This window comes from Balaenoptera acutorostrata, chromosome 6 (assembly GCF_949987535.1).
Source record: "Balaenoptera acutorostrata chromosome 6, mBalAcu1.1, whole genome shotgun sequence".
Classification (NCBI taxonomy): domain Eukaryota; kingdom Metazoa; phylum Chordata; class Mammalia; order Artiodactyla; family Balaenopteridae; genus Balaenoptera; species Balaenoptera acutorostrata.
In genome coordinates this window covers 30,818,702-30,836,677 of record NC_080069.1, presented here as the reverse complement: position 1 = coordinate 30,836,677, position 17,976 = coordinate 30,818,702, and the positions used below count along the sequence as shown (strand labels likewise).

The 17,976-nt window shown below is 40.9% G+C and overlaps 1 protein-coding gene across 5 annotated transcripts in view; it reads right to left on the bottom strand.

Moving 5' to 3' along the window:
* MFSD14B (major facilitator superfamily domain containing 14B) overlaps nucleotides 1-17,976 on the bottom strand; it is a 463,050-nt gene that overhangs the window by 227,186 nt on the left and 217,888 nt on the right. The gene's annotated exons all lie outside the window — the stretch shown is intronic.

Sequence of the window (17,976 nt, the reverse complement as noted above, 5' to 3'; positions counted from 1 at the left end):
GAAGCCTGGACAGACTGCCAAGAAGCTGCCTGGGCTCGAACAAGTATGCCTTTTGTTGGAAGGCGGGGCACTGGAAGGGGGAATGTCCTGAGCGCTTTCCTGTGAGACACCCAAGGGGCAAACTTGACTGGCCCCAGGTCCTTACAATTCTCTCCAATGAGAGATTCCTGCACACCAACTGATGGGGCCTGAGTGCCTTCCCAGCTCCAGATCCCACTCGATCCATCCTCACCACTCCAGCAGAGCCTCGGGTCAACCTCGATGTGGCAGGTAGGAGAACTGAATTTCTTGTAGACACTGGAGCCACCTGCTCTGTTCTGACTTGGCCAGCTGCCCGCCTCTCCAACAGAGACTGTACTGTGACAGGAGTTGATAGACAGCCAAAGGTAAGGTGATTTACATCTCCCCTTGCCCACAGAGTCAGGTCCACTATTATTATTCACTCCTTTTTGTATATGCCAGAATGCCCTGTCCTCCTCCTCAGAAGAGAGTTGCTAAATAAGTTAAGAGCTAGTATATTCTTAGGAGGTAGAGAATTCAAGCAGAGAATGCATCTGTTAGTAGCCCCAGGTGACCCACCTGCTGGTCATCAAAATATTCCCCAAGACATTCCCCAAGATATTAGGGAACAAGTAGATCCTGCAGTTTGGGATACCTCAGTGCCAGGAAGGGCAAAACCTGTTCCCCCAATAAACATAAAATTAAAGCCTGGGGGAAAATACCCCTGGAAAAGATCTTTTAAAGCCTGAGGCCCTGAGGGGAATCCAACTGCTGCTCAGCAAGTTCCTAAAACACAGACTCATTAGGCCCTGCCAATCCCCTTGCAACACCCCGATCCTCCCCATTCAGAAGCCTAATGGGGAGTTTTGGTTTGTGCAAGACTTACAAGCAGTGAATGAGGCACTCATCCCTATTCACCCATTGGTGCCAAACACATACACCTTCCTCACCCAAGTGCCAGGGAGCACCCAGTATTTCTCTGTTTTGGACCTCAAAGATGCACTTTTCTGTATTCCTCTACATCCTGAGTCTCAATACCTTTTTGCCTTTGAATGGAGGGACCCTGACACCCTGGAGGCTACCCAATATACGTGAACAGTGCTTCCTCAGCGATTTGGGACAGCCCCCATCTTTTGGAAACACGTTAGCAAGGGAACTGAGGGAACTGAGCCTTGAGAGGGGAACTCTGCTACAATATGTTGATGATTTATTGATAACTAGTGAGACCGAACGAGATTCAGATCAAAATACCATTAGGGTCCTAAATTTTCTGGCAGAAAGGGGATATAAAGTCTCTCCAACAAAGGCTCAGATCTCACAGCAGTGGGTTCAATATGTAGGATTTGTTTTGACCCCAGGGGTACAAGCCCTGGCCATAGATCAAAAAACAGCAATTAGTGCATTACCATCTCCAACCGCAAAGAGGCAACTTCGAGGCTTTCTCAGGATGGCTGTGTTCTGTTGTGTCCGGATTCCAAATTATGGCCTTATAGCAAAACCCCTATATGAGGCTCTAAAGGGAGAAGTAAGAGAACCCCTTCAGTGGAATAAGGACCACCAGTGGGCCTTTGAGACTCTAAGGACTGAATTAAGTAGAGCACCAGCACTGGAGCTTCCAAATTTGGACCAACCCTTTACCCTATACATTCACGAGAAGTCAGGGATAGCACTAGGAGTCCTGACCCAAAAGCTGGGACCAGATCAGAGAACAGGGGCTTACTTTTCAGAACAGCTGGACTCAGTGGCCCTGGGACGGCCCAGCTGCCTGCGGGCAGGAGCAGCCACAGCCCTGTTAGGTAATGGGTCTTCCAAGCTCACCCTGGGACAACATTTAGATGTGTTAACCTCTCATCAGGTACAATCTGTGCTGGAAGTCAGAGGACATCGGTTGACTGGAGGAAGGTTAACAAAATAACAGGCCCTCCTAATGGACACCCCCAACATTACCTTAAAGGTGTGCCAAACCCCAAACCCATCAACTCTGCTTCCAGTGGTCAAGAGTGGAGACCTATTGCGTCAGTGTATAGAGACCATAGAACAAACTTACTCCAGTAGGTCTGATCTTCTAGATGAGCCTCTAGACAGCCCTGAGGTCGAATGGTTTACTGATGGGAGCAGTTTTGTAGAAATGGTAAACTGAAAGGTGGTGTATGCCATAGTTAGCCTAGATGAAGTCGTAGAAGCCAAGGCCCTGCCACCCCAGACATCAGCCCAAAAGGCTGAACCAATTGCCTTAACGAGAGTTTGCAATTAGGGAAGGATAAGAAATTAAATGTTTTTACTGACTTTAAGTATGGGTTCCATGTGTTCCATGCTTATGCTGCCATTTGGAAAGAAAGAGGAATGGTAATCGCTAGAAGTTCCCCCCTAAAACATAAAGATTTGGTTTTGACTCTTTTAGAAACAGTGCAGCTCCCGACCTAGGTAGCAGTAGTCCACTGTAGGGGCCATCACAGGGAGGGGCCTTTTGTTAGCCAAGGGAACAGCAAAGCTGATCAAATTGCAAAACAGACAGCTCGATTGCAGGAACCTGAACAAGTTATGGCCCTAGTGATTGGCCCCCTGAACTCCCTAGCTCCCCCACTATTCCCCACAGGAACAAGAAAATTCTGAGAAATGGAGCTATGAGCAAGGAAGCACAGGCTGGTATAGAAAGGAGGATAGGGTGCTAATCCCTGAGGCCCAACAATGGAAACTCACTAAGAGCTTACATGATGCCACCCACTATGGGAGGGGTGCACTATGGGACTTGATGCAAAAGGCTTTTTCAGGGAAGGAGCTTAAAAGAACAATCAAACAAGTAATGCTTGCCTGGAATTTATGTGCCCCTAATAACCCACAGACCTATCTACTCCCCACTTCGTTACTCAGGCCAATGCAATGCCGGGGGACATGCCTGAGGGAAGACTGGCAGTTAGATTTCACGCAAATGCCCTCATGATCAGGATATAAATACCTTCTGGTGTCTGTTGATACTTTCACAGGATGGGTTGAAGCCTTCCCCACCCGATCTGAAAAGGCCATGGAAGTGTGTAAGTCCCTTTTAAAAGAAATAATTCCTCAGTCTGGATTTCCAAAGTCCCTCCAGAGTGATAACGGGCCCTCTTTTATAGCCAAAATCACACAGGGGCTCACAACGGCCCTAGGGATAGACTACAAGCCACTTCTTGGCACCCTCAGTCTTCAGGGAAGGTAGAGAAAATGAACAATACTTTAAAGAAAACTTTAGTGGCATTTCTTGGTGGTCCAGTGGTTAAGACTCCTTGCTCCCAATGCAGCAGGCCTGGGTTCAATCCCTGGTTGGGGAACTAGATCCCGCATGCCACATCTAAGAGATTCCCGCATGCCGCAAAACTAAAGATCCTGCATGCCACAGCAAAGATCCCATAGGCAGCAACTAAGACCCAGCACAGCCAAATAAATAAATAAACAAATAAGTAAATAAATAAATATTTTTTAAAAAATAAAGAAAACCTTAGCAAAGGTCTGCCAAGAAACTCATGAACCCTGGACCAACTTGCTTCCTATTGTACTCTTCAGGGTCTGTGTAGCCCCCAGGAGTGGTCTGAGGCTTAGCCCATTTGAAATGACCTATGGGAGGCCTTTTCTTACTACTGATGTTCTATCAGATGAGGAAGTGAACCAGACCCTGAGATATATTATTAATCTAGAACAAGTTCAGAAGGCAATCCAGGATTATGCTCACAAGGCACTGTCAGCTCCCACTAAAGATATAGAGGAAGGAGCAGTTCCTTCACAAATAAACCCTGGGGACTAAGTTCTTCTTAAAACATGGAAAGGGGGGTGCCCCAAAGACCAACAATTGCCAAGATGAAAGGGCCCTTATAAAGTAATTTTAGCCACCCCTACTGCTGTCAAACTTCAAGGGATATATATCTAGTTGCGTATATTTGTCCAGACTAAAGTTTTACCTCCACAAACCCCACAGGTCACAACCGAAGAACAATACACCTCTGAGTCAGTGGAAAATCTGAGATACCTATTCAAAAGATAGGCACCATCGACAGGTAAGTAAAATGATGTAGTGGGTTGGACTCCTATTTGAAGCCTTAACAAGACTTGGAACCTCTCTTTTTTCCTTGGCTGATGCGGTTCTTGACAATTGTCTGGCTTTTGTCTTGCAGAACAAGATGGAGCTTGTGTGATAACTAATACTTCCTGCTGCACTTGGTTAACTAATACTTCCTGTTACACATGGATCAATGTGACAGGACAGGTAACAGTTAATATTAAGGAAATATACACCCAGGCAGAGTGGCTTCACAATTTCAACAGGGGCGATATTGCCTCCACTGTCTGGTCAACAGGTAAAAAAGAAGAAGAAGAAAGAAAGAAGCCCTCCCAAAGTTAACCTGGTTCCTTCCCTTCCCAGACCCTTTAGTGGCTATTGTTGTTCTTTCTAGCCCTTGTCTGTTTAACTTTTTGGTTAAGTTTGTGTCTTCTGGGCTCTAACAGTTTGAAGTAAGACTCATGAGGGCTCAAGGAATTCAGCCCATTCCAGTGGAGAGTGGCCCAGCTCCCTACAGGTCGTTGGAACAGTCAGCAAGGGATTTCTATACCTCTAGGGTAGGCTAGGGTCTGCAGACCCTGGCCAGCAGGAAGAAGTTTCAAAAGAAGAGACCTTTGGGCCCTCACCCCTTAAGAATAAGGGTGTAGAGTCTCTCAGAGGGAAATGAGACAGGCTGGGACCTGGGACCCTTTGCAGCAGTGCTGCAGTGTTTGCATCTGGACAAACATTTCCTCAAGCCAAAAAATACAAAGAAACTATAAGGGACTAAAAATAACTGCGTGCATGCTCAGTTGGGACAAATTATGGACAAAAAATACAAAAAGACCAAAAAAGCCCAAATGCCACTTCTGAAGAGCCAGGAGAAAAAACAGGGGGTTGGGAGCAAAAACAGGGTACTGTGCATGCCCCCTGCACACAACATCACAAAGGGGTGGGCAAACCACCTAAGCCACCCCTCTGGCCCAACCCCTGGACACACCCTTACCCTCACCCCCATATAAGGAACCAGCTCGCCCCCCCCTCAGGGAGCAGGGTAACAAGGGAAACTGTTGTTTGTTCTGGCTCCCCCCTTGCTGCAGCAGGGGCTCCAATAAAGCCTTGCTTGAATTTCTTGTCTGGCCTCTTATCATTTCCTATTGATTAAGGAGGGCAAGAACCCTGGTCGGTAACACTTTCACTTCTCTACTTCTTTCTTTTCCACTATATACATTTTTTTACTGTGCCCTAGTAATTCCTTTGTTGATTTTGTAGCTGTATTTTCAGTTACTTACATAGTGGTTGCTGTATTAGTTGGGGTTCTCCAGAGAAACCGAACCAATAGGAATCAGTAGAGAGGGACAGAAGAGGGAGAGAGAGAGATTGATTTTTATTATGAGGGGTTGACTCACATGATTATGGAGACTAAGAAGTCCCATGATCTGCCATCTGCAAGCTGGAGACCCAGGAAAACCGGTGGTATAATTTCAGCCTGAGTCTGAAGGTCTAAGAACCAGGGGAGGCAATGGTGTAAATCCCAGTCTAGGGGCAGAAGAAGACCAATGTCCCAACTCAACCAGGCAAATAAGAAAGAAAAAAAGGCAAATTCTTCCTTCTTCTGCCTTTTGTTCTATTCAGGCCCTCAACAGGTTGGATGATGCTCACCCACCCTGGGGAGGGCAGTCTACTGAGTCCACCGATTCAAATGCTGATTTCATGCAGAAACACCCTCACAGACACACCCAGAAATAATGTTTAATCTGGGCACCCTGTAGTGCAGTAAAATTGACACAAAGATTAACCATCATAGTTGCTATAATCATTACAATGTGCATCTTAATTTACCCGAATCTACTTTAGATTATTAAGTTTGGTAATAGAGAAACTCATCCAATATAGTTCCATTAACTTTCCCTCCTTTGTGCTGTTATTGCCATTTTTATTACATCTCTATGATATATCATCAATACAATATTTTAATTTAAACTTTATACATTCTTTAACCTTTTTAATTCAGTTAGTAGAGGATAGGGAAATATATTTATGCAGTCTTTTACAGTTACCCTTATATTTACCATTTCCTTGCTCTTTATTTCCTCCTATAAATTTGATTTAACATCCTATATCCTTTTCTTTCATATGGAAAGACTTTCTTTAGTATTTCTTATAGGGCAAGATTGCTAGCAATGAATTATCTCAGTCTGTTAATCTGAAAATACCCTTATTTCAACTTCATTTTGAAGGATAGTTTGACTGGGTATGGAATTCTTGGTTGACAGATTTTTCCTTTTAGCACTTTGAGTATTTTATCTCACTGTCCTCCATTTTTTTTTTTTTTTCTAATGAGAAGCCAGTTATTAATTGGAATGTTGTTCCTTTATGTAAGATAAGTCTTTTTTCTCCTGCTGCTTTCAAGATTCCCTCTTGGTCTTTATCTTTGATTTGATATGTCCAGATACAGATTTCTTTGATCCTACTTGGTGTATATTGGGTCTCTTGAATTTTAGATTAATTTTTTTAACATCTTTATTGCAGCATAATTGCTTTACAATGTTTTTTAGTTTCTGCTATATAAAAAATTGAATCAGCTATATGTATACATATATCCCCATATCCCCTCCCTCTTGTGCCTCCTTCTCACTCTCCCTATCTCACCCCTCTAGGTGGTCACAAAGCACCTAGCTGATCTCCCTGTGCTATGCAGCTGCTTCCCACTAGCTATCTATTTTACATTTGGTAGTGTATATATGTCCGTGCTACTCTCTCACTTCATCCCAGCGTACCCTTCCCACCCCGTGTCCTCAAGTCCATTCTCTATGTCTGTGTCATTATTCCTGTCCTGCTCGTAAGTTCATCAGAACCATTTTTTTTTTTTTTGGATTCCATATATATGTGTTAGCATACAATGTTTGTTTTTCTCTTTCTGACTTACTTCACTCTGTATGACAGACTCTAGGTCCATTCACCTCTCAGAAATAACTCAATTTCATTTCTTTTTTATAGCTGAGTAATATTCCATTGTGTATATGTGCCACATCTTCTTTATGCATTCACCTGTCGATGGACAATTAGGTTGCTTCCATGTCCTGGCTATTGTAAATAGTGCTACAATGAACATTGTGGTACATGTCTCTTTTTGAATTACAGTTTTCTTAGGGTATGTGCCCAGTAGTGGGATTGCTGGGTCATGTGGTAGTTCTATTTTTAGTTTTTTAAGGAATCTCCATACTGTTCTCCATAGTGGCTGTATCAATTTACATTCCCACCAACAGTGCAAGAGGGTTCCCTTTTCTCCACACCCTCTCCAGCATTTATTGTTTGTAGATTTTTTGATGATGGCCATTCTGACCAGTGTGAGGTGATGCCTCATTGTGGTTTTATTATATTATTATTTTTCATCAAATTTGAAAAAATTTTGGCTATTGTTTCTGAAAATTTTTTTTACCCATTTCTTCCTCTGCTTTCCTTCTGGGATTCCCATTATGCATATATTAATATGTCTGATGACTCTCTGAGAGTCTGTTCATTTTTCTTCATTTATTTCTCTTTCTATTTTTCAGATTGGATAATTCCTATTAATCTATCTTCAAGTTCACTTATTCTTCCTTCTGTCATCTTGAATCTTCTGTTGAAATTAGTGAATTTAAAAATTTTCATTTTTGAAGCCTTCAACTACAGACTTTCTACTTGGTTCTTTTTTAAAATAATTGCTATCCTTTTATTAATATTTTCTATTCAGTGGGTCATTACCATCATACTTTTCTTAAATTCTTTAAACATGGTTCCCTTCTCTTTTTTTTTAGACATATTTATAATAGATGTTTTCAAGTTTTAGTCTGCTAAATCCAATATCTAGAGCCCATGCAGCTTCTATTTTATGGGTTTCAATTTCTTGTCTCCTAATGTTTTCTGTTGAAAATTAAGCATTTTAGAAAAAATATTACAGCAATTCTGTATTCTGATATGCCTCCTCCTACCTCTCAGATTTGTGGCTGTTTCTTCTTTTCAAAAATATACCTAAATTAATTATATGATATCTGTCTCCCTGCTGATGTCTCTGTTCAGATTTTTAATTTTTAAAATTCTTATTTTTAGGTAACCCTATCTTTTTAGGGGTTAACCCTGTGTCAGCATAGCTTAGCAGTCAATTGAAAACGTTTACACTAAAACCCTTTCCATCAGTAAGGTTTCCATCCTTTCCCAATGTATCTGTATGTGGGCTGCAGAATGTATTCAGAATTCAAGTTTGCTAGCTTTTGCTAGTCTTTCTAGCTTTTATTTTCTATTGGACACCACCCTGTCTCCCCCATGCCTGCACATAAGCTTACATTCAGCCAGGAATGTGTCGATAGCTAAGGTTGTCTCCAATTTTTTCCCAGCATGTATGCAGCCTGACACATGTGTTCACACATCCAGACCACCAAGGACATGTGGGAGTTTATTATGGCCCACTCTAGTGGTCTCATTTTGGGGATTTTTCTGTTAAATTTTTCGTTAGTCTGCCAGTCTGCTGTTAACCTCAACTAAGATCATGACTTCATACTACCTGCAATGTTGCCATTCCTCATTGGTTTCCACCAAAATTGCTTTCTGACAATGACCAAAGGTATTGGGCATCTAGAGTTCTGTTCCAAATCAAGTCAGACCTCTTTAGCAGTAAACTTCTGATTTTCACAGCTTGCCCCACCCTGGCAGAACTACTGTTGCTCATGGAACCAGGGAAGGGGGTGTTGGTAAGAACTGACACAGGCAATAATGCCACAGACTCCCACTGTTATTGCTCAAGGTTCAGTAGGGTTTTTTTTTGTTATTTTTGTTTTACTTCAATAAGCACTTCTCAATTTACTGATACCATAGTCAGTTTTTAGAGTCCTGGAATTGTTGCTTTTGATAATTTTGTCCAGTTTTATCATTGCTTTTCAGGAAGAGGATGTGATAAGCTCCGCATGCCATTATTCTAGAAATATCACCAATATTTCTTTCCAATAAACAAAACAAAAAACTATCAAGAGTGAATATGTTTACATACCCAAATACAGTGCTTTTTACTTCCTGGAATAATTAAAGTCTTCTGTACGCAATTCCAATTAATTTCCATCCTTTAACTATAACTTGTGTGGGCATGATCTGGCCAGTTTACCTCAGCCAACACAAAAAGAAATCACTGCAACCATAACCAATTATTTGTCTGAATAAGTTCATTGAAAGTAAGATGCTCTGGGGAGGACACCATCTGATCACTACAGCACAGTCCTATTTTTGTGCACCACACTCCTTGCTCTAGCACTCTTTTACCCTTTCAGTATTTAACTCTTTTTTTCTTACATAACAACATATATATATATATATATATATGTTTAAATTAATGGTGTGGTTTTGTCTCCTGATTATATTCTGAATGACATAAGATGAGAGAAAGGTAAGTGTATGGGAGGAAATTTATTTCTAGTTACCACGGGCATGTCTGTTGACACATGGAGCTGACTGGAATCAAGTTGGAAAGAAAGTTAAATTGAGTAAGATTTTTGTCAGAGTCATATTATTAAAAGAGGTCATCAACCTGCGCTAAAAAAAAAAAAAAAAAAAAGCATTTATTTTGAGACATAAAACAATCCTTGTGCCCCAACCACCTATGTGCAGGAAATTGGCTGAGAAATCTCATTACTCCAAGAAGCATAAGGATATATTACCTGATGCCTTTTTAAGAAGTGGCCAAAGATAATGGATATCATCAAAAAGTCTATAAATAATAAATGCTAGAGAGGATGGGGAGAAAAGGGAATTGTACACTGTAGATGGGAATGTAAATTGGTGCAGCCACTATAGAAAAGAGTATGGAGTTTCCTTAAAAACTAAAAATAGAACTACAAACGATCCAGCAATTCAACTCCTAGGTATATATCCAGAAAAAATGAAAATTCTAATTCAAAAAGACACATGCACCCCAATGGTCATAGCAGCAGTATTTACAGTAACCAAGACATAGAAGCAACTCAAGTGCCCATCAACAAAAGATTGGAGATTTTTGAGAAGATGGCGGAAGAGTAAGATGCGGAGATCACCTTCCTCCCCACAGATACATCAGAAATACATCTACACGTGGAACTGCTCCTATAGAACACCCACTGAACGCTGGCAGAAGACCTCAGACCTCCCCAAAGGCAAGAAACTCCCCACGTACCTGGGTAGGGCAAAAGAAAAAAAGAAAAAACAGAGACAAAAGAATAGGGACGGGACCTGCACCAGTGGGAGGGAGCTGTGAAGGAGGAAAGGTTTCCACACACTAGAAGCCCCTTCGTGGGCGGAGACTGCGGGTGGAGGATGGGGGAAGCTTCAGAGCCACGGAGGAGAGCACAGCAACAGGGGTGCAGAGGGCAAAGCGGAGAGATTCCCGCACAGAGGATCGGTGCCGACCAGCACTCACCAGCCCGAGAGGCTTGTCTACTCACCCGCCGGGGCGGGCGGGGGCTGGGAGCTGAGGCTCGGGCTTCAGTCGGATCCCAGGGAGAGGACTGGGGTTGGCAGCGTGAACACAGCCTGAAGGGGTTAGTGCACCACAGCTAGCCGGGAGGGAGTCCGGGAAAAGTCTGGAGCTGCCGAAGAGACAAGAGACTTTTTCTTGCCCCTTTGTTTCCTGGTGCGCGAGGAGAGGGGATTAAGAGCGCTGCTTAAAGGAGCTCCAGAGACGGGCACGAGCCGCTGCTATCAGCGCGGACCCCAGAGACGGGCATGAGACGCTAAGGCTGCTGCTGCTGCCGCCACCAAGAAGCCTGTGTGTGGGCACAGGTCACTATCCCCACCTCCCCTCCCGGGAGCCTGTGTAGCCCGCCACTGCCAGGGTCCCGTGATCCAGCGACAACTTCCCCAGGAGAACGCACGGGCGCGCCTCAGGCTGGAGCAACGTCACGCCGGCCTCTGCCGCCGCAGGTTCGCCCGCATCTGTACCCCTCCCTCCCCCCAGGCCTGAGTGAGCCAGAGCCACCAAATCAGCTGCTCCTTTAACCCCGTCCGGTCTGAGCGAAGAACAGACGTCCTCAGGCGACCTACACACAGAGGCGGGTCCAAATCCAAAGCTGAATCCCAGGAGCTGTGCGAACAAAGAAGAGAAGGGGAAATCTCTCCCAGCAGCCTCAGGAGAAGCGGATGAAATCTCCACAGTCAACTTGATGTACCCTGCATCTGTGGAATAGCTGAATAGACAACAAATCATCCCAAATTGAGATGGTGGACTTTGGGAGCAAGATAGATTATTTTCTCCCCTTTTCCTCTTTTTGTGAGTGTGTATGTGTATGCTTCCGTGTTAGATTTTGTCTGTATAGCTTTGCTTTAACCATTTGTCCTAGGGTTCTGTCTATCCGGGTTTTTTTTTTTGGTTTTGGTTTTTTTTTTTTTTTACTTTAAAAAAATTTTTTTAATAATATTTTTTTATTTTAATAACTTTATTTTATTTTATCTTACTTCATTTTATTTTACCCTCTTTCTTTCTTTCTTTCTTTCTATTTTTTTCTCCCTTTTATTCTGAGCCATGTGGAGGACAGGCTCTTGGTGCTCCAGCCAGGTGTCAGGGCTGTGCCACTGAGGTGGGAAAGCCAACTTCAGGACACTGATCCACAAGAGACCTTCCAGCTCCATGTAATAACAAACGACGAAAATCTCCCAGAGATCTCCATCTCAACACCAAGACCCAGCTTCACTCAACGACCAGCAAGCTACAGTGCTGGACACCCTATGCCAAAATACTAGCAAGACAGGAACACAGCCCCATCCATTAGCAGAGAGGCTGTCTAAAACCATAATAAGGCCACAGACACCCCAAAACACCACCAGATGTGGACCTGCCCACCAGAAAGACAAGATCCAGCCTCATCCACCAGAACACAGGCACTACTCCCCTCCACCAGGAAACCTACACAACCCACTGAATCAACCTTAGCCACTGGGGACAGACACCAAAAACAACGGGAACTAGGAACCTGCAACCTGTGAAAAGGAGACCCCAAACACAGTACGATCAGCAAAATGAAAAGACAGAAAAACACACAGCAGATGAAGGAGCAAGGTAAAAACACACCAGACCTAACAAATGAAGAGGACATAGGCAGGCTACCTGAAAAAGAATTCAGAATAATGATAGTAAAGATGATCCAAAATCTTGGAAATAGAATACAGAAAATGTAAGAAACATTTAACAAGGACCTAGAAGGACTAAAGAGGAAACAAGCAATGATGAACAACACAATAAATGAAATTAAAAATACGCTAGAAGGGATCAATAGCAGAATAGCTGAGGCAGAAGAACAAATAAGTGACCTGGAAGATAAAATAGTGGAAATAACTACTGCAGAGCAGCATAAAGAAAAAAGAATGAAAAGACCTGAGGACAGTCTCAGAGACCTCTGGGACAACATTAAACGCACCAACATTCGAATTACAGGGGTCCCAGAAGAAGAAGAGAAGAAGAAAGGCACTGAGAAAATATTTGAAGAGATTATATTTGAAAACTTCCCTAATACGGGAAAGGAAATAGTTAATCACGTCCAGGAAGCACAGAGAGTCCCAAACGGGATAAATCCAAGGAGAAACACGCCAAGACACATATTAATCAAACTATCAAAAATTAAATACAAAGAAAACATATTAAAAGCAGCAAGGGAAAAACAACAAATAACACACAAGGGAATCCCCATAAGGTTAACAGCTGGTTTTTCAGCAGAAACTCTGCAAGCCAGAAGGGAGTGGCAGGACATATTTAAAGTGATGAAGGAGAAAAACCTACAACCAAGATTACCCAGCAAGTATCTCATTCAGATTTGATGGAGAAATTAAAACCTTTACAGACAAGCAAAAGCTGAGAGAGTTCAGCACCACCAAACCAGCTTTACAACAAATGCTAAAGGAACTTCTCTAGGCAAGAAACACAAGAGAAGGAAAACACCTACAATAACAAACCCAAAACAATTAAGAAAATGGGAATAGGAACATACATATCGATAATCACCTTAAATGTAAATGGATTAAATGCTCCCACCAAAAGACACAGACTGGCTGAATGGATACAAAAACAAAACCCGTATATATGCTGTCTACAAGAGACCCACTTCAGACCTAGGGACACATACGGACTGAAAGTCAGGGGATGCAAAAAGATAGTCCATGCAAATGGAAATCAGAAGAAAGCTGGAGTAGCAATACTCATATCAGACAAAATAAACGTTAAAATAAAGATTATTACAAGAGACAAAGAAGGACACTACATAATGATCAAGGGATTGATCCAAGAAGAAGATATAATAATTGTAAATATTTATGCACCCAACATAGGAGCACCTCAATACATAAGGCAAATACTAACAGCCATAAAAGGGGAAATCGACAGTAACAAAATCATAGTAAGGGACTTTAACACCCCACTTTCACCAATGGAAAGGTCATCCAAAATGAAAATAAATAAGGAAACACAAGCTTTAAATCATACATTAAACAAGATGGACTTAATTGATATTTATAGGACATTCCATCCAAAAACAACAAAATACACATTTTTCTCAAGTGCTCATGGAACATTCTCCAGGATAGATCATATCTTGGGTCACAAATCAAGCCTTGCTAAATTTAAGAAAATTGAGATCGTATCAAGTATCTTTTCTGACCACAACGCTATGAGACTAGATATCAATTACAGGAAAAGATATGTAAAAAATACAAACAAATGGAAGATAAACAATACACTACTTAATAACGAAGTGATCACTGAAGAAATCAAAAAATACCTAGAAACAAATGACAATGGAGACACGACGACCCAAAACCTATGGGATGCAGCAAAAGCAGTTCTAATGGGAAGTTGACAGCAATACAATCCTACCTTAAGAAACAGGAAACATCTCAAATGAACAACCTAACCTTGCACCTAAAGCAATTAGAGAAAGAAGAACAACAACAACAACAAAAAACCCCAAGTTAGCAGAAGGAAAGAAATCATAAAGATCAGATCAGAAATAAATGAAAAAGAAATGAAGGAAACGATAGCAAAGATCAATAAAACAAAAAGCTGGTTCTTTGAGAAGATAAACAAAATTGATAAACCATTAGCCAGACGCATCAAGAGAAAAAGGGAGACGACTCAAATCAATAGAATTAGAAATGAAAAAGGAGAAGTAACAACTGACACTGCAAAAATACAAAGGATCATGAGAGATTACTACAAGCAACTCTATGCCAATAAAATGGACAACCTGGAAGAAATGGACAAATTCTTAGAAATGCACAACCTGCCGAGACCGAACCAGGAAGAAATAGAAAATATGAACAGACCAATCACAGGCACTGAAATTGAAACTGTGATTAAAAATCTTCCAACAAACATAAGCCCAGGACCCGATGGCTTCACAGGCAAATTTTATCAAACATTTAGAGAAGAGTTAACGCCTATCCTTCTCAAATTCTTCCAAAATATAGCATAGGGAGGAACACTCCCAAACTCATTCTACGAGGCCACCATCACCCTGATACCAAAACCAGACAAAGAGGTCACAAAGAAAGAAAACTACAGGTCAATATCAGTGATGAACATAGATGCAAAATCCTCAGCAAAATACTAGCAAACAGAACCCAACAGCACATTAAAAGGATCATACACCATGATCAAGTGGGGTTTATTTCAGGAATGCAAGGATTCCTCAATATACGCAAATCAATCGACGTGATACACCATACTAACAAATTGAAGGAGAAAAACCATATGATCATCTCAATAGATGCAGAGAAAGCTTTTGACAAAATTCAACACCCATTTACGATAAAAACCCTGCAGAAAGTAGCCATAGAGGGAACTTTTCTCAGCATAATAAAGGCCATATATGACAAACCCACAGCCAACATCGTCCTCAATGGTGAAAAACTGAAACCATTTCCACTAAGATCAGGAACAAGACAAGTTTGCCCACTCTCACCACTATTATTCAACATAGCTTTGGAAGTTTTAGCCACAGCAATCAGAGAAGAAAAAGAAATCCAAATCAGAAAAGAAGAAGTAAACCTGTCACTGATTGCAGATGACATGATACTATACAGAGAGAATCCTAAAGATGCTACCAGAAAACTACAAGAGCTAATCAATGAATTTGGTAAAGTAGCAGGATACAAAATTAATGCACAGAAATCTCTGGCATTCTTATACACTAGTGATGAAAAATCTGAAAGTGAAATTAAGAAAACACTCCCATTTACCATTGCAACAAAAAGAATAAAATATCTAGGAATAAACCTACCTAAGGAGACAAAAGACCTGTATGCAGAAAATTATAAGACACTGCTGAAAGAAATTAAAGATGATACAAATAGATGGAGAGATAGACCATGTTCTTGGATTGGAAGAATCAACATTGTGAAAATGACTCTACTACCCAAAGCAATCTACAGATTCAATGCAATCCCTATCAAACTACCACGGGCATTTTTCACAGAACTAGAAGAAAAAATTTCACAATTTGTATGGAAACACAAAAGACCCCGAATAGCCAAAGCAATCTTGAGAACGAGGAATGGAGCTGGAGGAATCAGGCTCCCTAACTTCAGACTATACTACAAAGCTACAGTAATCAAGACAGTATGGTACTGGCACAAAAACAGAAACATAGATCAATGGAACAGGATAGAAAGCCCAGAGATAAACCCACGCACATATGGTCACCTTATCTTTGATAAAGGAGGCAAGCATATACAGTGGAGAAAAGACAGCCTCTTCAATAAGTGGTGCTGGGAAAACTGGACAGGTACATGTAAAAGTATGAAATTCCAACACTCCCTAGCACCATACACAAAAATAGACTCAAAATGGATTAAAGACCTAAATGTAAGGCCAGACACTATCAAACTCTTAGAGGAAAACATAGGCAGAACACTCTACGACATAAACGACAACAAGATCCTTTTTGACCCAGCCCGTAGAGAAATGGAAATAAAAACACAAATAAACAAACGGGACCTAATGAAAGTTAAAAGCTTTTGCACAGCCAAGGAAACCATAAACAAGACCAAAAGACAACCCTCAGAATGGGAGAAAATATTTGCAAATGAAGCAACTGACAAAGGGTTAATCTCCAAAATTTACAAGCAGCTCATGCAGCTCAATAACAAAAGAACAAACAACCCAATCCAAAAATGGGCAGAAAACCTAAATAGACATTTCTCCAAAGAAGATATACAGATTGCCAACAGACACATGAAAGAATGCTCAACATCATTAATCATTAGAGAAATGCATATCAAAACTACAATGAGATATCATTTCACACCAGTCAGAATGGCCATCATCAAAAAATCTAGAAACAATAAATGCTGGAGAGGGTGTGGAGAAAAGGGAACCCTCTTGCACTGCTGGTGGGAATGTAAATTGATACAGCCACTATGGAGAACAGTATGGAGGTTCCTTAAAAAACTAAAAATAGAACTACCATATGACCCAGCAATCCCACTACCGGGCATATACCCTGAGAAAACCATAATTCAAAAAGAGTCATGTACCAAAATGTTCATTGCAGCTCTATTTACAATAGCCAGGACATGGAAGCAACCTAAGTGTCCATCATCGGATGAATGGATAAAGAAGATGTGGCACATATATACAATGGAATATTACTCAGCCATAAAAGGAAATGAAATGGAGGTATTTGTAATGAGGTGGATGGAGTTAGAGTCTATCATACAGAGTGAAGTAAGTCAGAAAGAGACAAACAAATACAGTATGCTAACACATATATATGGAATCTAAGGAAAATAAAAAAGGTCATGAAGAACCTAGTGGCAAGACGGGAATAAAGACACAGACCTACTAGAGAATGGACTTGAGGATATGGGGAGGGGGAGGGGTGAGATGTGACAGGGTGAGAGAGTGTCATGGACACATATACACTCCCAAATGTAAAACAGATAGCTAGTGGGAAGCAGCCGCATAGCACAGGGAGATCAGCTCAGTGCTTTGTGACCATCTAGAGGGGTGGGATAGGGAGGGTGGGAGGGAGGGAGATGCAAGAGGGAAGAGATATGGGAACATATGTATACGTATAACTGATTCACTTTGTTATAAAGCAGAAACTAGCACACCATTGTAAAGCAATTATACTCCAATAAAGATGTTTAAAAAAAAAAACACTTCAGTGATTATATAAAAGGCATCAAACATAATTAACTCAAAATAGTTAACATATATAAAACACTATTCCAACCACAAAATATATGCTCTCTTCAGATCACATGGAACATTTATCAGAATTAACCATATGCTAGAATATAAAGCAAACTTCAACAAATTTCAAAGAACCGAAAAGAATTCATCACAGTATGTTCTCTAATAACGCAAGCTAGAAGAATCCCAAACGTTTAGAAATTAGACAATACACTTCCAATAATCCGTGATTCAAAGTTATAAGAAGTATTAGAAAAAAGAATGAACTAAATGATAATAAAGATACAATAATTTAAACCTCATGAATTATATGTATATCAATATTAATGCTTGAAAGGAATTTAGTTTTAAATACATATAACTGAAAACCAAACAAGGGCTGAAATCAATGTTCTAAGCTTCTTTACAAAGAAGCTAGGAAAAGAACAGCAAATCCAATCCAAAGAAATAAGGAAATGATGTAATGTTTTAAAAAAGAGAAATCAATGAAATAAAATCCAAACATTCAATAATGGAAATCAACAAAGCCAAAAATAACTTCTTTGAAAGCTTAGTAAAAGTGATAAACTATTAACAAGATTAACCAAGGGAAAAAAACACAAATTACTAATAACAAGAATGAAGATTACGTACAGCAAAGGAAACCATCAACAAAATGAAAAGGCAACCTACTAACTGGGAGAAAATATGTGCAAATCATGTAACTATAATAGGTTAATATCCAAAATATATAAGTAACTCATACAACTCAATAGCAAAAAACAGAACAGTTTGATCAAAAAAT